At 31.9% G+C, this 21,256-nt stretch overlaps 1 long non-coding RNA gene and 1 pseudogene across 2 annotated transcripts; both read left to right on the top strand.

Moving 5' to 3' along the window:
- The window catches only part of LOC126728260 (glutamate receptor 2.7-like), a 36,905-nt pseudogene extending 16,095 nt beyond the window's left edge, over positions 1 to 20,810 (top strand).
- Positions 341 to 8,516, top strand: LOC126726119 (uncharacterized). Of its 2 annotated transcripts, XR_007655709.1 has the most exons (5): positions 341 to 565; positions 3,344 to 3,420; positions 5,555 to 5,858; positions 6,606 to 7,013; positions 8,368 to 8,516. It is a non-coding gene; the product is annotated as an uncharacterized LOC126726119 (long non-coding RNA). The 2 variants fall into 2 exon arrangements; XR_007655708.1 differs by lacking the exon at positions 8,368 to 8,516 and having other exon boundaries at positions 6,606 to 7,115.
- Positions 20,811 to 21,256: the final 446 nt, after the last annotated feature.

Raw genomic sequence — 21,256 nt, 5'->3', positions numbered from 1 at the left:
TATTATGATTTTACATATTTTTCTGTGAATAATAAAAAAATTTGCCCGTGCATTGCGCAGGTTATACACTAGTTATATATAATAGCAGAAGCTGAGAGAAAATGAGTTCCTAAAATTAAGGAGGGAATGACAAATAGAAAAAGTCCCTACTTAAAATTCAGACATGTGTAAGTTTAAAAAGCGATACATTATATTGTTTTCAAAATATTAACACCGTTTGGCTGTAATTTTTTATATTAATAAAAAAAAAATCTGTTAAAAGAAAAAAAAAACGTAGAAATTTTAAAATATCTGCCGATCTCTTTAGACCACTTAACATTTTCTCTTTCTTTTAAAAAAAAAAAATGCCAATATTGCGATACAGAGAAAGGGGAAAAAGGGAAAAATCCTACCCTCTTCACATCGGTCTTCTTAACTTTTTTCTCTCTAAAAAAAAAAACCTAGCCGTACTACGATAGAGGCGATCTCTTCACATCAAACTCCGCTAGGAGGAAAAAAAAAAAAATTTACTTGCGCCACACTGGAGATTCGATTGATCATCGCTATCCCCTTCTGAGTTTTCCAGGTACGTTCTTCTCTCTCTCCCTCTCCCTCTCCTTCTCTGTATGAGTTTTTGTTGTTTTGATTCGGTTTTGAAACTTCTCTATGATTTCGGGATAAGTTTCCCCTGTTTCCGTCAATTTATGGAATATTCTGTGTGTGTTCATTCTACGTTTTTGGAGTGCTTTGTTGTGAAAATTGGACGAAATATACGCATCAATTCTCTGTGTTCATTTTTCCCCCTTTGGTGCTTTGTTGTGAAAATTGATTGTTCAAATTTCTGCAGGAATTTTCCTGCATATTTTCTTTTAAGAACTAGTTGTTGTTTCTGTTATGTATGTCCACGGGTTGTATTTCTGTTGCTGCATATTTTGTTTTCTGTAGAACAGGTTCAGGATTATCTGCATAATTTGTGCTTACAGGGGGTAATTGTAATATCTGTTGCTGTTTCTGTATTCTATGTCCATGGGCTGTATTTATTTTGTTGCATATTTTGTTTTCGGCAGAACAGGTCTTTATTCCCCTGTATTTATGCCTACAAGGTTGTTGTGTTTGTACATGTATTTCCCTTTTATCAAATAAAATTTCTATCGTTATCCCAAAAAAAAAAAAAAAAAAAAAAAAAAAAACTTCGTAAGTACTGCCAACTGCAATTTGTTGGCATCGTTTGGTTTTGTTGAACGCCTCATGGGTAGTTAGAATATCTTCTCAAACTTTCAAATGTCATTTATCTCAATTGTTAATTTAATTTTTTCCCTACCAGAAAAGTTACTGGGTTCTCTAATAGAAGAATTACCATTGGGTTTTCTACAATAAAATGAAAGGTATGATAGCTTAAATTTTCCTCTTTGTTTCATTGTTCAATGAAATCTCTTTTCCATTTGCAATTGCTTTGATTTAGAACAAAGATTTCCTTAACAGTAACACAAATAAGACTATGAGTGCAAAAGTTTTATGGGAAAAGAAAATCTTAAAAAAAGAGATTTTGAGAACTTAATTGGAACTTAAAATAGATGGGTACATTCAAGGTTTTACTTTTAAGTTAGAAAACATTGGAGGAACTATTGTCGGGAGAGAGGAAGGAATTGAACAAATGGGGAGTAAAACCAAACCTCAAAACATAGATTATGACAAAGTTTATTAAGCATATGGGCCAACATCAAAATGAAGATTATCTATTATGTGACTAATTAGTGAAGGTGAGGGAAGAGTACAAAAAATTAAAATGAAAACTCACTAGGAAATGAAAGAGGAGCCAGTTGTTGGCATTTAAGGGCCTTGACAGCCCTTCTCTTAAACTTATAGCAATTTTTTTTTTTTTGTTTGGCTAAATTTTAGTTGACTATAGATTTAATTTTAATTCTTTTGCTCAATGTTTTTTAACTGCAGTTTTTTTTTTCTTTTCTGGATAGGATCTAACTGCAGATTGGTCATGAATAAATGTGCCATTTTATTGTGTTTGAGCTGGAATATAATCTGTTAGGAATATAATCTTGGAATCACCTCACTTTCTCTCCTTCTCTGTTTGAGTTTTTGTTGTTTTGATTCGGTTTTGAAACTTCTCTGTGATTTCGGGATAAGTTTCTCCTGTTTCCGTCAATTTACAGAATATTCTTTGTGTCTTCATTCTACCTTTTTGGAGTGCTTTGTTGTGAAAATTGGACGAAATATACGCATCAATTCTCTGTGTTCATTTTTCCCCTTTTGGTGCTTTGTTGTGAAAATTGATTGTTCAAATTTCTACAGGAATTTCCCTGCATAATTTCGTTTAAGAACTATTGTTCAATAAATCTGTGTGCTGTGATTGATGTATGTGATATATTAATTCAAGTTTCGGATACTGTGGCTTGCCATATATATAATTTTATATGGGTACAAACTTGATTCGTAAAACCTAAGGTGTTTGGGTTATAATTGATTTTGTTTTGGGTATTTGGTGTGAGATTCAATTCTGATGTATATTTGTGTTGTTGGTTAGATTGGATTGTAAGATTTTGAAATCTGAAAGTGTAATGTATTTTTGTTGTTGTAACTTTATGGTTGCTGGTAGGTGAATTTTCATTTATAAAACAATGAATGTAATTACTATTAAATTGACAGAAATTGTTTGTAATTCATTTAGTAGATCATGTTTGGTTGGAGCACACCTCTTTTTCTTTTGAGTTTCATACTGTAGAATACTTACAAAGATTGTATGTGCAGCAGCCAATGTGGCATGACCACAAAAGTGAAGCTGCAAAGGGGTATCAAACATTTGATTAAAATTAAAATTGTTTGTTCAATTTTGTTCAAGATAATATTTCCTAAGAACTGAATCTGTTTTCACCAAAATGTATAAATATTGTCTAAATTTGTTGGATTCTTTTTCACATGCAAAGTTTATGGTTCTATGTTTTCTCATGGAATTAATTTAAAGCACTAAATACATACTAAAATTTAGAAGTTGGCAATTACAATTTACCTTAGGCTATTGGCTGTTTCTGTTATTTTGAATGGGTGTAAATATATACTAAGTTTACTTATTCATAAAAGTCACTGGTCATATGACATTGAACTATTATGTTTTATTTACAAAATATATTGTAAATTTTGCTTTAAGTTTTACTGTTTGATGTGCTTTAAGTATTTATTTATATATATCCTTGGCTAATGGAAGCCAAATTCTTTACCATCATCATATTAGAAATAGGTAATAGATTATTAAAAAGTAAAACAATCTTTCATATTTTTTGCAACTCAAACCATATTATAATGTTTGCGTCTGCTTCTTTTATAGTCTCTCTTCATCTCTCTTCTTTTACAGATTTACGCAGTTCTCTACCAGATATGATGGTTTAGTATTTTGCAAGAAGAGATACCGAATCATATTGAAAGGTTTAGGTTAGCCTGACTTTCCTTTTGTCTCTCTCTCTTTTTTGGGTTACGTTTTTTTCATTTGATGTCTTTGGGTTTGAATTAATTTTTTCCCTGCACAATATAGTCAGGATTGTTTTTGAAGTATTTGGTTTCAATTAGATTTTTTTTCTTCAGTAAATTGACCTGTAAAAGTATTGTCTGTCTTATTTTTCTTAAAGTTTGGAACTTCACTTTTTAATTTTTGTTACTTGCCAAAACTTGCAAATCATCCAATCCTATTTCTTAAGATATGTGGATCAGTTTTTGGGTATTTTACTATTCAGTGTAGCTCAATGATTACATTATGTTGATTTTGAAGGATTTGAATTTCTATTTGTGATGATTATGTAATCATTAATTTCAGTTCTTATTTCACATCCTCAACGTTATTTTTTGTTATTTGAAATTGAATTAAAATCCGGACATTTATTCTCTTTCACTCAATGTTTTGGCCTCAAGTTATAATCTTTAATTTTCTCAAAAAAAAAAGTTATAATCTTTAATTATTTACACATAATATTTAACAATGCTTTTACTTGGTTCTTATTTAGAATAACATTTTCTTATTTCCTATTGGCTTTTCTTTTATATATGGTTGTTAGATCCATTTCTTGGGTTCTTCGTTTATCTCACTTTTCTTTTCTGGTTGTCTTTACGTTTTGTAAGATGGATGGTTTAAGAACTGAATGTTTGAGGAGTAAAATTATTTTGTAATTTTTAGTAAGTAAAATTTTTTATTTTTAATGTTAATTACTGAGTTTTTAATGTAAATTTTATTGTTATTTCCTTATTGATATATGTCTTTAATTTACTAGAATGCTTATAAGTCTTTGTTTCTTTTAATTTTTGTACTGCTCAGACTATTACACTCAATTTATTGGGAGGCTTTTTTAAATGTTGTTGTTAGCTTTATTTATTTTGTTTACCTATTTATTTTTATTGTGTATCTTAGTGTTAGTGTACATAGCCAATCAAAAAATAGAAATAGGAGAAACATCTGTTCAAAGACCTGAAAGAATGCCGCTCCAAATGCTTCAAAAACGTCAAAAAAGTACTAAGCAAATTGCTACAAAGAAGAAAAAAAAATGAACTCTATTGTATATACTACCTTACTCTACAAGTCTTTATGTATTTCATAGTATTGTTAATTATTATTTTTTTTCCTTTAGAAGAGTAAACTCGATGTACTGAATAAAGCTGACAGATTAGAACAGCGTTACTATAAAATGTAATTATATTTCACAATTTGGTATATTAGACACTGTGATGGTCCCAAAATGGTTGATTTCAAAGTGTATAAGCTGAATGAAGAATGTAGACAACAAGATTTGCTTTATTAAAATAAATAGATTTTCCCCTATTGTTTTGTTATTGTAAAGTAAAAAGTTATGTGTGTTCAGCTACTACATCTCTATTTTTTTGGTTACTTTAATTTTTCAACTAAGTCAATATAGTGTATATAATTGTATTATGGCTGTTTGGATCAGTTATATATCTACTTGAATACATCAAAATTTTCCTTATAATGTCAATTGTGCTATTTTTCCTTCTCAATTGCTTAATGGAACACTATGGAGTTTTACCTAAGAAATATAATAAGTTAAAACAAGTTTTTTTTTGAAATAGTATGCCATGGTTCAGATATATAAATATAACAATCTAAATTTTTCTTCCCATTTCTTTTCCTCTCTTCCTTTTTATTTTAAAAGAAATATAAAGATATCTAATTCTTACAACTTTATTACTTCTAATGAAACCATTTTTATAGCTATACACAGGTTATTATTTTGATCTCTTATTTTTTTAGGAGGGTTAGTTATACAGTGAAAAACATGTCTGTTTATTTCAATTTAATTTGTCAGGATCCTTCGTAAATACCATCAAAAATAGAGTTGTAATGACTAAGAGTCTTAACAATGTATAAAATATATTTAAAGCAATTACCTGTATTTTCTTATACTTATGAGATTTTAAATGATCCCGCGCATCGCGCGGGTTAAACACTAGTTATATGTGAAATTTAAGATCAATTTTAAATTTTCAAATTTTGATTAATATTATCATTATTTTGTGGCTTCAAAATACTGACAAAGGTCTTCATGTGGACCAAATAAGGAAGGCTTATGATGCTGTTGTTGGTGATTTAACCATACTATCCAAGAGGTCAAAGGATGTGGAATTTACTCAGCCATACAGAGTCAGGGTTGACTATGGTAATTCCAGCGAAGCCTAAGAGTCACCATGGATGTTCATGAAGCCTTTTACCTGGGGAGTGTGGTTGGTGGTCGCTTTCATCTTGATTTACACCATGTTCATAGTTTGGTTCTTGGAGCATCCATCCAATCCGGAATTTAAAGGCTCGTTGAAGGATCAGATTGCGACCGCCATGTGGTTTGCCTTCTGCTCTCTGTTCTTTGCTCACAGTAAGTATAAATGTTCAATTATAGGACTCAGAATGTTATGTTCATTGATTCTCAAAAGATAAAAAAAAGTTATGTTCATTGGTCGGCTCAATAATTATAAGCCTACACACACTCTTAGGCAGATCACACTAACAACCAATCTGTAGTTATATTATTGATTCATTGTTCCTGTTTCCATATACTCTTTCATTTCTCGGCTTATGAATATTACATAATCATGTTAGGCTCATTAACAAGCAACCCATCCCAGGGTTTCTAGTCAGAGATATAATTCATCATGTCAATGATCATGATAAAACTAATCTGCATTAGGCAGCCACAGTTCTAGAATAATACACTTTAGACACGTCTAAAAACATAAATACTATATTAGCAAGGGAGTAGCAAAAAAACAACGAATAAATGCTATGTCCCACTCTTAGTATTCCACTTTATACTGCAGTAGCAACTATATATCCCATGTATCTGTGTATTTAATTTAGCCGAAGAATGTTCTAAATTTAGTCTTTTATAATTTGTGGATGATCTAGTTTTCTTTGTTAGGCTTGTCCTGAAAATGCAAGTGAAGTATGAGTGTATGACTAAATATAAAGAGTAGTCAGGACAATCATTGAATTTTAAGAAATCCATAATTATGCTTAGTAAAAGCTCCCCAAGAACCATTGCATACTGCAGCTGGTAACGTCAATCTTGACAAATCCTCATTTAGGAGTTAAAACACTCATTAGCACATGCTTTAATTTTCAGGAGAGAGGATTTACAATCACCTTACACGAGTGGTGATCGCAGTGTGGCTATTTCTAGTGTTTGTGTTAACTGCAAGCTACACTGCCAATCTCTCTTCAATGCTCACTATTCAGAGGATGGAACCGAGTGTCGCATCTATGGAGTTGCTTAAGAGGAACAACTTAACCGTTGGTTATGACAAGGGTACCTTTGTAGGCAAACTACCTGGAGGAAGTGCTTAATTTCAACACTACCAACATCAAGGAAATTGATAGTGAAGAGAAATATATAAAGGAATTTGAAAGCAAAGGTATATCAGCTGCCTTTCTTGAAGCTCCGTATGCGAAAGTCTTCCTCCATAGATACTGCAAGGGTTACATCGCTGATACCAGTCAAACGGCCACCTACAGATTTGGAGGCTTTGGATTTGTGAGTAACATTTTTCTTAATTATATACATATATACGGCCACTTATATATATAGGGTTTGTGAGTAACCATTAACAAATACAAAAACCTTCATACTTCTTCATTTGATCATTCTAAAAAAGTTAGTAAATTTTTTTTTCATTAAAACAAAAAGTACATACAAATGAATTTTGCATTTTGGGCAACAATAATCACTTCAATGTTTCATGCAATTTTTTTCCATGGAATTCAAAAGCTCTTTGATGTTTCTATTTTGTCAAATCTTGTACTTTCGATGATGCTAGGGTCCTATGGATGCTCTTGCAATTTTCAAACAATGCTAAAGAACTCTTCTAGCTTATGTGAGTTTTTGGAAGAGGAAAAAAAGCATAGTAAGATGTGTGTAATAAACGATGCCTGCGTATGTGTGTAATAAACTTCGAACAATATCTATTACACACATACTTGTTACATACACCACTTTTACATAAAAATCATGACTTGAGTCACGATTTTAATATAAAAAAAAATATATGTAAATTAATGGGTATTTATAGAGACATTTCTCTTTATAAAATTACTCTCATTGTGCTTAATTTTTATCATTCAATGTTTTCATTAGAGCTAAAGCTCTACTTTCTACATTAATACCAAATAAACCCTTTACCCTTAATTGTAGAGTTTTTGCTATTGAGAACTTTTAACCGAAAGGTTTTTTAGGATTTGACAAATTCCACATAATAGTGCACTAAAGTTCTGAATTTATAAATTATGAATATTGAATAGTAAAGTCCAAATTTCAACTTTAGCCTTAAAAGTTGTTATCAGCTTTAAGTCTCTTTCAAAACTATAACAAAATAGCTAGATTTGTGTGTGTGTATAGTACTTGTTACCTTTTAATGCACTAGGAGACACACCCGGAGCTCTACAATTAACAATTTGATAATTACAATAAAATTCTATTTTCTATAGCAATGCCAATCGTGCACATAATCTTTTAAATTCACGCGAATATAAATTTTGATTAAAAGGAAAGGAAAAGTAGGAAATTTAATTATGTGGGTAATAAAGAAATAGAAATGGCTTTCAACTCAATTAAATTAAATAAAAGTGAAGTATTAATAAATAAAATCATGTACTTTTATTGTCTATAAGCAATACAATGATCAAATTCAATGATATTGATTAAGAAAGTTAGTAAAAACATTGGAGGTTATAATTTAATTTAATTTTTTGATAATTTGATAGTTAGGGGAGTAGGGATTTGAATCCTAGATATCTCCATTTGAAATATTATAAAGTACAGCTACAAGGCTATTGACTCTGTTTTTTTCCTTAATAGTAATTATTGTTAAAATTTCTTGCTTTCCAAGCAGGCATTTCAAAAAGGCTCTCCGTTTGCTAGAGAGTTTTCGGAAGAAATTCTGAGACTATCAGAGAAAGGAGATCTAAAGATACTTGACAATGACTTGACTCCCCCGAATGGGTGTTCAATGATTGTGTCTTCCGATGAAACCAGAAGCTTGGGCCTACAAAGTTTCTGGGGTCTCTGCTTGATATCTTTCTCCACTTCCACCATTTGTTTTTTGCAATCCTTGATTCATTTAATAAAGAACTATCAACGCTATGAAGAGGCAAACCGAGGTAGTGTAACTCCGAGTGGGAGTATTTGGGACGAGGCAGCTAGAATAGCAATGTACTTCTATGATAAAGGGATGGGGCTGAGAAGAGCTCAATCTTCAAGCGAACTGAATCTGGTTATGATACAAAGCTAATCCATGGTCATGTCCACAAAGCTTTATAATATTTAATTCGAATCATGAAATAGAACCCTTTTTAAATAGAGGGATACTTTCTGTGTCATAACCATGGAAGTGATGTAGGATAGAATATAGGATTTAATTCTTTTGTTTATTACTTTTTTTACAAATATTTCAGTAATTTTTGGAATTTTAGGATTATGCTTTCCAAAAAAAATAATTTAGTGTTCTTTTATGGTCTTTTACTAATTACAATTCATTTACCATCACGTACCATTGGCGCGATAGTTATTCCATAAGTATAAGTGTTTGTAGGATGTGGAGGGTAAGTGCTGAGGTTTAAGTCTCTAGGAGGGTGTTTCACACATATATACACTTTAAATTAGAGTCGAATTCTTTCTAAAAAAAAATCCATTTAAGAATATTTTTAGGAAAATAAGTTTTTTAAAGCCTTCAAATAGGAATGCAATTTACTTATTTTCCTTCTTTATGGATTCCAAAGTCTCTTCATTGTGACTTCAATGAATCATTGAATTTAAAGGTTTGCATCTAGCTAAAATTATATTTAACCCATTACTGCGCATCTATAGTGCGATGACCACTTTATAAGTAAAATGTTTGTGAGGTGTGAGGAGGTAAGGGCCGGAGTTCAAGCCTTTAGAAGGAGACTTTATATACATATACATTTAGATTAGGTTAGAACAGAGTTTTTATGTTATATAAAGATAAAAAAGAAATAAATAAATAAATAAAAAACTATATTTAACCCTTCTGCACAATTCCTTTTGCATCAATTGCTACAGTAACTTTTAGCATTTGAGAAAAATGTTCACACTCCTTAAACTTTAAACCACTGGCCAAGACAATCTGCACTTTTTTATTGGCCAATTTAGTCCCTAGACTATACACAGCTGCCAAATCAATATCTTTGTAAGTTTCTTGTTAATAAACTAACGGTTAACATGAGAGACACGTGAGATTTAAAAATTAGCAATCTCGTACTAGAAGTCTTCAGTTGAATCTCTGGAGTAACCTTGACTCTAATCTTGCACTCAACTTTCAAAACCCACCAAGAATCTTCACCTTCTTCTTCTTCTTCTTCTTCTTCTTCATCATCATCATCATCATCATCACCATTGACGAAAGAGTAAGAAGTGAGTTTATCGGAGAGGACCCATTTGGCTATTGGGGTGTTTCCACCAATGTGGAGGTAGAGCTTGATTTGGGTTTTTGAGATTTGGGGTTTGGGTTTTGGTGAAGCCAAGGGCCCCCTGCTTTTTTAAAATTTCCTTTTAACACTGGTAAAAAAAAAAAATCGCAAATTACAAATTAATTTTATCACAGCCAGCTTGAAAATTTAGGGTCTGTTTGGTAATTTTGTTCTAGTAACGTTATTTAAGTGTCGTGAAAATACATGTGGGTGAAAAAGTGTTGTGGAAATACGTATTGCGTTGTTTAAACAACGAAAACTATTGTTCAAACAATATTACCAATAGGCCATTAGATTTTAGAATGGGTTGCACAAAATTTTTAACTAATCCAATAAAAGTCAAACCCAATCCAGCAAACCTTATACAAAATACCCAAAAATGATAAATTTGGTATGATGAAAAAAACCTAATCTGGCCCATCTCCTCAGCCCATGGTTCTCCCAAATGCTAACAAAACCCTAATTTTTCCTTTATGTGGCGTTTAGTACGGGGTAATGTTTACCAGGAATGTTTAAAAATTTCCATGTTTGTTTGCAAATCACACTAGGGAATTAGATGCCAGGGGAATTTGGATTCCCCCTTTAAATCCCTTTCAGTAGGAATGTTGATTTCCTTTAAAACAGGTAGGTATCCAGATTCCCAAGTTTAAAGGAAATTGTATTATTTATAAATTGACAATTTTAATCCTTTTTCCTTATCATTAAAGCAATTAAGATAAAATATAAAACAAATCATCAATATCTTTTCCCGCCAAAATAACATAAACAAGGTAGACAACTCTGTTGATATATTCTTTAACAAAGTTCTATTTAGGTTTCATGTGTGGGGAAAATTTTTTTTGAAGGGGACCCTCCATTATTGCTAGGTATTCACTTTTGCTGTTGTGTGTGTTGCTCAACAAATTATTAATAGTTTATTTATTTATTTATTTTTTTATTTAGAGGAAGATTTTTTTTTTTTTTAAAGGACTTGGTAATTCACATTCAAATCTAAGAATAGAATGGAAAAAATAAACAATTCATTTAAAATTTCTAAGAATAAACCAAACATTATCATCTCACATTCCTAGAAATCTTAAGAGATTCTCAATGAAACCAAATATAGGAATAACTACATTCGTAGGCATCCAGATTGTAAGGAATCACATTCCTAGAAATCTGGATGCCAGGAGTAATGTGGATTCCCTAGTACCAAACGTCACATTAAAATATTCTAAATCACCATTCTTTTTTAACAAAAAAAACCTGTCTCACGGTATACTGCCCCATAGCACCACCTCGTCAAGCCATTCCATTGCTCTGCCATTCACTCCACTGTTGACTCAAAATTGGTATCTATCTCTTCCCATCTCCCTTTGTTGCCACTTTTTGCTGTGCTGTTACTTTTATTTTATTTTTTATTTTTTTTATTGCAACTTACTTTCTACTGTGGAAGATAGCAAGTAGTTACTTTGAATGTGAATGGATATTAGTGATTTTTTTTTTTTTTTTTTTTTTTTTTTTTTTTTTTTTTGTGGAGAGAAATGGATATTAGTGTTGTATAGCTATTGAAATATGTGGCCGGATGTGAATTGCTAGATATTATATATTTCTCATTAACTTTAAAACTTATAATATATAATGTATTATTGTTCATTTTATAGATTTTGAGGTAAAGAAAAACTTTTGCATAATTGTTAATTTTGTTTTACTTCACCTAGACAATAACTTGTTCATATTTTAAATCTCACATGTCTCTCACGTGAGTTAATCGTTAGTTTTTTAACGTCAAACTAACAAAGGTATTGATTTGATAATTGTGTATAGTTTAGGGAGTAAATTTGGTAATAAAAAAGTTCAGGGATTGTTTTGGCTAGTTAAAAGTTCAGGTGAGTGTATGAGCATTTTTCCCTTAACATTTTGATTTGGCAAAAAGGCAACAATAAAAGCAAGCATCCTGTTGACAGTGATTATGAGGTGTACTCCCTTAATATAGTGATTCAAGATAACAACGATAGCATGAACTAGATTCCAAGAAATTCATTGATGTATGTTTAAAAGTCGAAAGAGATCATGAGGATAGTAGGGAAATCAAGTAAGATAATACCCCTGAAACCTATAAAATTACCAAAATACCTTTGAAACCTATAAAATAACAAAAATGCCCCTAAAACCTATAAGATGATAAAAATACACTCTAAACCTAAAAAATAACCGAAATACCCTCAAAACCTAAAAAAATGACTAAAAGACCCTGAAAACTAAAAAATGTTAGAAATTCCCCCAAAACCTAAAAAAGCACTCATGGATATTGACTTTTTATGAACAAAGATGGAAGATGGCCATCAAGCTTTATTTCAAATAACAGTTAATGAAGAATAATGTTGTGAGTTAAACTAGAATTATGTTGTTTTAATTTGGTCCTTTTTGTTTCATTGATGAGTAATGTAATATATTTTAATTATAGATAGAGGCTTGTATTGTAATGAGATATTTCTTAGATGGTTAGATCTACTATTATGTAATGAGATATTATAAATCTTCTTGGTAAGTGATGTGGTGATGATGTTAGGTCATAAGAAGTAAGGATGATTTTGATCAAATTATTCACGCTCAACGCCATTACACTCAAGCAGAGGTTGATGGTCGAATTCATTATAATCTTTATGAGAATGCTTACATGAAGGCAAGTTTTAATTTGAAGTGCTATTCTATTTATTGTATATTTTATATTGATAGTCAAACTTGCATTTTTTTTTTTTTTTTTTTTTTTTTGTTGTGTTTAGGATGCTGAAGAAAAGCCTAGTTATATCTACAAGATTGTGGAGATGTTAGAGGTTGTGAATGGAAGTTATTATTTTACAGCTCAATGGTATTATAGAGTAAGATACAGTAAGTATCATCTTAACACCATCTCTTAGTTTTTACAGTAAGAACTTGAAATCATACATTCAAAGGAATCATACATCAATTAAGAGATGGTGTTAAAATGATACCATATCCTCGACTCTATAATAACATTGAGTTGTAAAATAAGAACTTCCATTCACAGCCTTAAACATCTCCACAATCTTACAAATATAACTAGGCTTTCCTTTAGCATCTTAAACACAACAAACAAACAAACAAAAACACAAATTAGACTATCAAAATAAAATATACAATAAATAGCATAGCACTTCAAATTAAAACTTACTTGAACGTGAGCATCATCATAAAGATTTTAAAGATTTCGACCATTAACCTCTGCTTGAGTGTAATGGCGTTGAGCTTGAATAATTTGATTAGAATCATCTTTACTTCTTATGACCTAATATCATCATCACATCATTTATCAAGAAGACTTATAATATCTCATTACATAACAATAGGTCTAACCATCTAAGAAATATCTCATTACATTACAAGCCTACATCTATAATTAAAATATATTACATTACTCATCAATGAAACAAAAAGGACCAAATTAAAACAAATTAATTCTAGAATAACTCACAACATTACTCTTCATTAACTATGATTTGATTTAGCTCTTGATGGCCATCTTCCATCTTTGTTCATAAAAACTCAATATCCATGAGTGCTTTTTAAGGTTTTGGGGGAATTTTTGTCATTTTTTAGGTTTTAAGGTCTTTTGGTAATTTTTTTTTTTAGGTTTTGAGAGTATTTTGGTCATTTTTTAGGTTTAGGGTGTATTTTTATCATCTTATAGGTTTTAGGGGCATTTTTTTCATTTTATAGGTTTCAGGGGTATTTCAAAAAGGCAATATCCATGAGTGCTTTTTTAGGTTTTGGGGGTATTTCCGTCACTTTTTAGGTTTCAAGGTCTTTTGGTAATTTTTTAACATTTTAATGGTTTTTCGGTCTTTTTTTACGTTTAGGGTGTATTTTTATCATCTTGTAGCTTTTAGGGGCATTTTTGTCATTTTACTGGTTTCAAAGGTATTTTGGTCATTTTATAGGTTTTAGGGGTATTTCAAAAAGTCAATATCCATGAGTGCTTTCTTAGGTTTTGGGGGTATTTCTGTCATTTTTTAGGTTTCGGGGTCTTTTGGTAATTTTTTAAGGTTTTGAGCGTATTTCGGTCATTTTTTAGGTTTATGGTGCATTTTTATCATCTTCTAGGTTTTAGGGGCATTTTTGTCATTTTATAGGTTTCAGGGGTATTCTGGTCATTTTATAGGCTTCGAGGGTATATTAGTCATTTTTTAGGTTTAGGGGTGGTATTTTGGTTGTTTTGGGGGTATTTCAGTCATTTTTTAGGTTTCGAGGGTATTTCAGTCATTTTTTAGGTTTTGGGGTATTTTGGTAATTTTTAAGTTTAGGGGGCATTTTGCTAATTTTAGGTTTTAGTGAGTATTTCTGTCACTTTTAAGGTTAAGGACGTATTTTGGTAATTTTTTGGGTTCGGAGGTATTTTGTTCATGTTTTAGGTTTCGGGGGTATTTTGGTCATTTTTAAGGTTTAGGGGTATTTTGGTAATTATTTAGGTTTTTTGGGGGGGGGGGGGGGGGGGAGGGTGTACTTCGGCAATTTTAGAGGATTTTAGGAGTACCTTTGTCATTTTGAAGTTTTAGGGGCAATTTGGTAATTTTGATTATTGGGTAATTGGGTGGGTAAGGATTTTCCTATAATAATTGGGTTGATTTGGGTTTGGGTTAGAAGTAAATAGTTAAATGGGTAATATCCAAACCCTACTTGAAAAATTCGGTAATATCCAAACCCTACTTGATTACCTTTTACTCATTAAGAACCGGGTATTACCTACTCAAGTTTTTGAATTGAATCTAGAGATATAATTAGTTTTATGAAATTCTAAACTTAAGATCATGTTTAGGGCTACAAACAAGTTTGTTATTTGTTGATGAAAATTTTGTTATATTGTTAATGAAAATTGGGGATTTTTGTTGGTGAAAGGTTGATGATTAGATGGGAAGCTTAATGAGGCTAAAATATTGGAGGATGGAAAGAGAAAGAAAAAAGGAATATTTTTGGAGAGAAGAAAAAAATAATATAAAAGATAATAAAAAGATCACTTAAATGGAGAACGAGTAAAAAAAAAAAAAAAACGAAGAGGAAATTTGACTTTTTTTTTTCTTTTTCAAGAAGAAGAGAATTTGACTTGGTTATATATAAAAAATAGGGGTAAAAAAAGAAAAAGAAAATAGCTATAAGCTAAAATTTAACTAAAATTTTAGAATCTTAGATAAGTTGGTGTGAATGACCTAACAAGGGTTGCAACTGGCATGAATTTTCAAATCCTCCCTAAACGTTGACATGACAGCTATATATTTATCTTTGGTCCTGTTAGGAGCAATTATTTTGTAATGTACTTTCTTCGACATCACAAGTCAAAAATAACATCTTCCATGATGCCTCGTAAAATGTTGTTTGGATTTGACCATATATCAAAAGCTCCTTTCCTTGAACAAAATCGATTTTTTTTTTTTTTTGGTCAAGTCGAAGGCACCAAGTTAAAGATACTTGAGAACAAAGCTCCACTAAAACCAGTCGGTCTTTGTTTTCGCTGATCGTTTTCACTCACACACGTTTAACGTATATTGAATGGTATTCAACCATGTCCTTATCTATATAATAGTTGCTGTGATTAAGATTTAAGAAAACCTTTTTATTCTTTATCAAATAAAGACAGCCTTTTTCTTTTCTTATTGGTTGAACACAACTATGTCAAATCCTAGAATGGCTTTCCCTTTCATTACCGGTAAAACAGTCATAAAATTTTTCCTCTCTTTTGCCATACTAGTCTCCTTTCTTCTCTTACTCTCTCATGGAGATGAAGTTGCTAATACAACTAACAAAGTTCCGAAGGGTTGGACAATGCCTACTGAACAAAATCCATTGAAAATTGTAGTTCCTGGTAGAACTTCATTTCAAAAGTTTGTAAAGGTTGACTACAGCGAGAAGAAGCTAGATAATTCCAAATTTGATGGTTGGTGCATTGATGTTTTCAAAGAGGTGCTTAAAAATTTGCCTTATTCTCTGCCCTATGAATTCAATGCCTTGAATGTCAGCTATGAAGAGCTGGTTCATGGTGTCTACAACAAGGTAACAACTCTAGATTTACCATTCAGTTTCTTAAATATCTTCCTTAACGTCAGGGTTGGCCCTAGAGATTTTAGGGCTTTAGGCGGGAAGTAAAATGGAGCATATTATATATATATATATATATTTATTTATTTATGTATTAATTAAATTAATATTTATTTACTTACTATTATATATTATATTATACTTCATTTAAAATATATTTTTCTTGCCTTTTGAGATGCAAATTGATTAATTAAATTTTTGTATTTAAGTTCTTCTAATATCTTATTTTCAATCAATAGTATAGCTAATCCATTTAATCTTTCTTGAGATATTTTCGATCTTAGATATGATTTTATTAACTTTAATATTGAAAAACTTTTTTTTGCAGAAGCAACTGTACATAATAGGTATTGTCAGTAAAATTCTATAAGCAATGCATGTATTTAGAAATGAATCTAACATTTTTTATATAATTTAGTATGTCAATTGGAGTATATTCTTTTATTTGTAAAATTTCTTTTAAAACTTTTAACTCTGAAAATAAATATAAACCATCAATATTATAATAAACATCATGTTTGAGAAAAGATTCAAGTTTAAGACAGTATTTTTGCAAACTATCATCATCTAGCTAAGAGAGAGAGGCAAAGAGCAAGAGTGAGAGAAAATAAAGGTATGAGTAAATTTTAGGGATTTGAGATTTTTAATTTGTTTTGATTTGAGATTGTTTTGTGGGTTATTTGTTAGACTGGATTTGCATTTTATCCGGTTGATTTTTGATTTGTCTAGAGGTTAAGGATGATTTTTTTGGGATAATTGATTTTTTTAGACCAAAAAATTTTTTGGGTACCAATGTTTACAAAGATGTTTCAGATTTTTTGTTTTTTGGTCACGAAGATGTATCTTATTTTTTGGAGTTTCATCTGTAACTAATTTTTTTTTCCCTAGCTACTACCTCTTCTTTTTCAAAATTTTGGACCCCCTTCCATTTGGGGGCCTTAGGCAATGGTCTAGCTATTTGGTCTAGTGGAAAGGCCGGCCCTACTTAGCATTCATGTGTTGCATGACACAATATAAACATTCAAATTAATTCCTCAAATTGTTTATATGTTCGCTTATATGTTTGAACTCATAAAAAATTTGCCTCGTTGTTCATACCCACCAAGAAAAAAGGTCCTTTGGATATGCTAATATTTAGTATAAACGAAATTTAAATCAATAGACCACCAACACTAACATTCGGTTTCTTTTAGAGAAAGTAATTAAGCAATACATGTAAATTCTCTCCAGTCTCCATCTTTCACAGAAGAGAGCCTTCAAGTCAAAGTTCCTATAGTGAGAAGTTACTGTGGGAAGAAAAATGAGTATTGAGTAGATCAATTTTATATTGTCTTCTAATATTGGTTTCTCAAAACTTTGAAATTTCTTATTTCTAATCTAGATTGCAAGTCAAGAGCACTTCCAGTTAGACTTTTCTGATAGTTTGCCAAACTTTGAATAGCTCGTTTTGAAAGAGACAGAAAGCCCTTGGAAGAGCAGTGAATCTGTGACTAAAAAAAGTTGTATATGACTTACAACTATTTTCCTATGAAGCACGGGTGCATTTCTGGATTCGTGTGCGGGTGCGGGTGCGGGTGCGGGTGCGAGACTCGACAATTTTTGAAAAAGTAAGGTGCGGGAGTGACAGGGTGCGGCGATTAAAAAATTATTAAAAATATTTTTATTTATATTTTCTATATATTTTTACTAATAAAGTATTCTTAAAAAACACATTACTATGGCCTTGGTTCACAGAGCAAAGAAAGAAGAAGGCAAGAAACACAAAAGAAGCAATAAATATTCAGAATAAAATTGAGGAAGGACAGATTTAGAATGTTTGGGCCTCATTCAAAGCCGATTTCAGCTGTTCCAGCATGATTCAAGGCCGATTTCGGCCGTTTTAGTCAGTTTTTGACCATTTCGGTCGGTTTTGGCCGCTAGCCGATACGATTCGATTCGGCCCTGTTAGGCGTGAATCGAAGCCGAGTCAGTGCGAATCGGAGCTGAGTCGATGCGAATTTGAATGAAAAAAATAATAATAATAATATAAAAATAAAATAAAATAAAAAACTCAGACGTGGCACTGACCCGTAGGCAGCCGCGTCGGACTCCGGTGCGGCACCCTCCCAGCCGCGTCAGTGCTTCCTAGCTTTTTTTTCATTTGTTTATTGTTTTCTTTGATTTCTTAGTTACAAACTTGTTTCTGATAAAGACTATGCTTGTCATGTATCGTTGTATGATCTAAAAACAATGGAAGACTTACGATGCTGTTGTTGGAGATGTGACAATATTGGCAGACCGTACAAAATATGTGGAATTCACTCAGCCATTTGCCGAGTCAGGGTTGTCCATGGTAGTTCCTGCAAAACCTGAAGGATCAGCATGGATGTTCTTGAAGCCTTTCACCTGGAAAATGTGGCTGGCAACCGGTGTTGTCTTGATTTACACAATGCTTATTGTTTGGTTCTTGGAGCATCAGTGTAATCCAGAATTTAATGGCCCGTTGAAGAATCAGATTGGTACCACAATTTGGTTCACATTCTCCACTCTATTCTTTGCTCACAGTAAGTACAAATGTCTATAATCTGTTATTATTATTATTATTATTATTATTATGATAAGTACTCTATGACACTTAGCACAAGCTAATGATCAAGTCTTCCACACTGTTTATCGAGTCTAACCAGCTTCAAGGCTGCCTCATTGTGCCCGCCCCTAATAAGTTACGGCTGTCTGGGATGTAAAGTAATAATATTGGTTTACCATGGCACAAACCCTTCTCTTATTTCTCTACATGTAATTAGCTAACTTTCAGAGACCTAGTACTTTGGTATTAGTGGGAGTTAAAGAGGTTCGTTATGTTCAAGGTCTAGAATGTGAGGTTCGTTTATGTTCAAGGTTTAGAATGCTATAATATCTGAAAGGTTGCAAATCATGTATGACTGGAAAAGACACCTGTGTATGAAATACAAAATTGCTTTTGATGCAAGAATTTGCTTACAACTTAATGCTAATTTTACAAAATGGATTGATCCCTGTAGGATCAATTAAGTTCATCTTATAATGAAATTGCTTTCTAATCAATAGGAGCTCCAGAGATAAAAACTAAACACAGCCAAGATGAAATTTCTAATGAATGTAATCCATTACATTTGCAGGGGAGAAAGTTTATAGCAACCTTACTCGAGTGGTGGTGGTAGTTTGGCTTTTTGTTGTGTTGATCCTAACCTCAAGCTACACTGCTAATCTGTCTTCAATGCTCACCGTGCTACGATTACAACCAGTTAGAGATATTGAGTGGCTGAAGAGCAGCAATGCAAAAATTGGTTGTGATGGCGATTCATTTGTAATGACTTACCTGCAGGAAGTGCTCAAGTTCAATTTAAAGAACATCATTAAAGTTAAAACTGAATCTGATTATGAAGAGCATTTTAGAAACAAAAGCATAGCTGCTGCCTTTTTTGAACTTCCATATGAGAAAGTTTTCATCGACAAGTATCACAAGGGATTCACCACCTCCACACAGACATATAGATTTGGGGGATTTGGCTTTGTAAGTAACTACACCTTGTAGCTTTCAGTTTCCACATAATTTCAAGTTGATCATTCCAAAGTTCAAAACTGGATATTTCCAAAAAAGAAGCAAAAAAGCATGCTACATATTATCATTGGCATTCACTGAATTTATTTTTTCATATTATTTTCGGTCTTAAAGAATTCTTTGCAGAAAATATGAATTCCAGACAGTTTAAATATGAAAAGAAGCAATTTTGTAGAGTTTCTGCAAGCTTTCTATGGTGGCTAAAACTAGTTCATTATTATAAAGAAGTCTTCATTTATTTTCAGACAATGGTTTTAAGCACCTAAATCCTCAATAAATATTGATTAAATAAAATTTTCCATACATGCTATGATTTTTGTGTTAGTAATTCCATTCCAATGTGTTACCATTCTTGCCATTTGAGTTGTATCAATTTCATGCTTTAGATTAAGAAATTATAAGGTTAAAGGTGTATTTAGTGCCATGTCATTTGAAGTTTTAAGTATTAAAAACTGTCTCCATTTCATTGCAATTGAGAGAATCATCTTTTTTATGGTAGGAATCACTTCTAACTTACCCTCCATGCAGGTATTCCAGAAAGGCTCGCCAATAGCGAAGGACTTTTCAAAAGCCATACTAAGGCTGTCAGAAGATGGTACCCTAACAAATCTGGAAGATAAATGGTTGACTCCCTCACGTGGGTGTTCAACAGACCAAACATCCAGTGATACAGATCCTTTGAGCATCCAGAGCTTCTGGGGTCTCTACCTTATATCTGCTGCCATTTCTACAATTTGTTTCCTACTGTCATTAATTCGATTGCTAAAGAATTATCAACATCCTCAAGAGGCAAACGAAGACAATGCAACTCCTAGCCCAATAAGAGTTTGGAACAAGGCGGTTGGACTTGCAAAATACTTCTATAATGGAGAGATCATTACTCCAGGGAGGGCTTCAAGTTCATCTTCTACGCCAGACTTACATAGTTGGACTTCTTTAAGATGGGAAGACGTGAGGACTATTAACATTCCCCACGATATTAACCAGGCCTCCCCACCTTCTGAAATTGAAGTGTCATAGAACTCCTTATTGAATGCACAGAGTAGGATAGGTAGGTTTTAGATGAAGAATTTTTATAATGAGCCCAAATGTTGTAATATTTACTTCTAATTGTCTACTACTAATTGTTGGAGGGGGCACTGTATGAAAGGAAGGGTTGTTAAGAGTTTGTTACAAATAGTTGGCTGGTGAGTTAGTAAGTTGCCTCGCTCAATTAGTTACATGAGTTAAAGAGTCAACTAAGTAGAAAACTCGATGTGAATCAACTATATAAATATTTATCAAATGTCAATAGTGTTGAATATCAATAAGAAATTAATTAGTCAGATTTTTCCTCTTTCCTTTCAACCAATTTCTTTCACACATTTCTCTTTTCTTGGAAGGTGATTACCTCAAATTGGTCAAGTTTCATTAATTTCCCTAAGAGCCCAAGTTTGCAAGTTGTTCATTATACTTATCAAGTTTGAAGGAACTTGATTTTCTTACTTAATTTAATCTATGGTTTGTATGAAGTAATAACAAGATTATCAACAACAGGCCTTGGAAGGGCTAGCACAACAATTTGACCATCTCTTTGAAAGCCTTAAAGCCCGAACTAAAACATTGAAACTGGACTTTGCAGGGTA

This window comes from Quercus robur, chromosome 5 (assembly GCF_932294415.1).
Source record: "Quercus robur chromosome 5, dhQueRobu3.1, whole genome shotgun sequence".
In the NCBI taxonomy this organism is placed as follows: Eukaryota; Viridiplantae; Streptophyta; class Magnoliopsida; order Fagales; family Fagaceae; genus Quercus; species Quercus robur.
The sequence above is the reverse complement of the archived record's forward strand: the minus strand, read 5'-3'. Positions and strand labels throughout refer to the sequence as shown.